This window comes from Camelina sativa, chromosome 11 (assembly GCF_030686135.1).
Source record: "Camelina sativa cultivar CO46 ecotype springtype chromosome 11, ASM3068613v1".
In the NCBI taxonomy this organism is placed as follows: Eukaryota; Viridiplantae; Streptophyta; class Magnoliopsida; order Brassicales; family Brassicaceae; genus Camelina; species Camelina sativa.
This window is the reverse complement of record NC_141890.1, coordinates 17,064,709-17,067,174: the sequence shown is the minus strand read 5'-3', so window position 1 is coordinate 17,067,174 and position 2,466 is coordinate 17,064,709. Positions and strand designations below refer to the sequence as shown.

At 41.5% G+C, this 2,466-nt stretch overlaps 1 non-coding gene across 1 annotated transcript; it reads right to left on the bottom strand.

Moving 5' to 3' along the window:
• Nucleotides 1-1,839: 1,839 nt before the first annotated feature.
• On the bottom strand, nt 1,840-1,946 carry LOC147934133 (small nucleolar RNA R71). Its single transcript, XR_015573373.1, has one exon. It is a non-coding gene; the product is annotated as a small nucleolar RNA R71 (small nucleolar RNA).
• Between the last annotated feature and the right edge of the window lie 520 nt (nt 1,947-2,466).

Sequence of the window (2,466 nt, the reverse complement as noted above, 5' to 3'; positions counted from 1 at the left end):
TGGGTTAGGCTGGGTTGATCTTGTGGTTTGTTTGATTTGGTCAAGCTTGATTGTTGTAGATCTCTTCTAGGCTAGATGATCTTAATGCTGATCCTATATCTGAGAAGGTAGGGTTTGATTTCAAGCATCTTAGCATCACACCAATGTCTAAGGAGCATAGATAAGGCTATATCTAGAGCTTACCATTAGGCTTGCTAAGAGATTAGAAGTCTTGTTTGGTTTGAGATGTATTGCTTAATGCCTGCTTGTGTAGATTCTTTACTTTGTGAGAACAAGTCTAGAAATGCATAGGTTTGATTGTTTCTTGCCATGAGAGTGGATTAAACATGTCTTAGAATAGTACGTCTAGAGATCAGCTCAAAGTTTGCTTGAGATTTGTTGACCAAGTTAGATAAACACAATGATTAGCTCAGCCCATGAATCCCTCCTCAAGGCCTTCTTTGTTTATTGAAATCTTAGTCTAAATATCATTGCTTGCTTGTGTTTGATTAGTTTTAGCATTGCTCTGTTTTTCTTGTGTTGCTCTGTTTTCACGTTTAAGTCTAGCTCGACCACGTACTCGACCTACACTCGGTCGAGTGCTGCTCGAGTTCATCCCCAGAACTTGTGTTTTTGATTTGTGATTGTCTTGTTTCATTCCAGTTTCATTTCCATTGCATTCACGTAGTTTCCTGTTCATTACTTGTCTTGCATTAGTTCATTAGCATAGTGTCTATCTCTGTTCTAGTTTCATTATAGCTTTAATTTGTCTGTTCTGTTTGCATTTAGTATCTTGTTCTAGTTGTTTTTACTTTCTACATTTCATATCTCATTTTAGGATTGTTAGTGACAAACAATCTTTACAATTGGCTTGACTTAGACTCATATGCACATCTTAATTGTTCACAATCACTCAGATAGGATTGACACCTCTTACACTGCAACTGCATAAGGGGAATTGAAACACCCTGACTTCTATTCATTCCATACATCATCATTCCATACATCATTCATTCACACACCACAAAGAAAGTCAGTTTCAATTTGGCGCCGTTGCCCATTTGAGTGTGTTTTGTGACATTTAGGATCATTATTAGTCTAAGATTAAGTTCGTTTAAACACTTGTGACGTTACTGAACTCGAATCTTCCTTTGCTTGGCTGTTTTGTGTTTCAGGTACCACTCGACCACCTACTCGACCACCACTCGACCGAGCTGTGATCAAGCACTTGATCGAGCCAGAAGCCGGATCCAAATAGCGATTACTTCCCAGTCGGCTCGACCACCCACTCGAGCCTGCGCTCGACCGTGTACCTGTTCGAGTCTGTCGTAGAGTTTGTTGATGCACACAAGGTCAAAAGGCAAAGACAGTCTTCAACAGCCTATTGACAACATCCACAGGCTACAAAAAGGTTTGAGACATAAGCAAGGAAGAGTAGTTCAACAACAACAAGGTCAAGACATCATGGAGCAACAAGCTATCCATGAGCAAAGACCAAGGCACATTGGTGCAGGAGATGCACCCAATACCCACAACCAAAGGGCTGGAGTTGTGCCACCTTCAGTAGCAAACAATAACTTTAAGATCAAGAGTGGATTGATCTCAATGATACAAGCCAACAAGTTTCATGGGTTGCCAATGGAGGATCCACTAGATCACCTTGATGAGTTTGACAGAATATGTGGACTCACAAAGATCAATGGAGTGAGTGAAGATGGATTCAAATTAAGGCTCTTCCCATTTTCTCTTGGAGACAAAGCTCACCTTTGGGAGAAGACTCTTCCTACTGGAGCTATCACCACATGGGATGCATGCAAGAAAGTTTTTCTGGCCAAGTTCTTCTCCAATGCAAGGACTGCTAGGTTGAGGAATGAAATTTCTGGGTTTGCTCAAAGGAATAATGAGAGCTTTTGTGAAGCTTGAAAGAGGTTTAAAGGATTCCAGACTCAGTGTCCTCACCATGGCTTCAGCAATGAGTCACTTCTAAGCACCTTGTATAGAGGAGTGCTTCCCAAGATAAGAATGCTTCTTGACACAGCCTCTAATGGCAACTTCCTCAACAAGAATGTGGAAGAAGGATGGGAATTGGTTGAGAATCTTGCTCAATCTGATGGCAATTATAATGAGGATTATGATAGGACCATAAGGAGCTCCTCAACTTATCAAGAGGACAAGTATAAGAAGGATTTGAAGATGGTCAATGAGAAGCTTGACAAGATACTCCTCAGCCAGTCCAAGTCCATTCACTTCATTGGTGAAGAAGAAACTCCAGCTCAAGAGGGGGAGCCTGAATTTGCTGAGTTGTGCTACATGCAAAACCAGGGAGGATTCAAAGGCTACAACCAAGGAGGCTTCAAAAACAACAATCTCTCTTATAGGAGCACCAATGTGGCCAATCCTCAAGACCAAGTCTATCCACCTCCTCAGCCTCAACAACAGCAACAAAACTACATCCCCAAGCAACAACACCAAGTGTTCCAGCCCCAA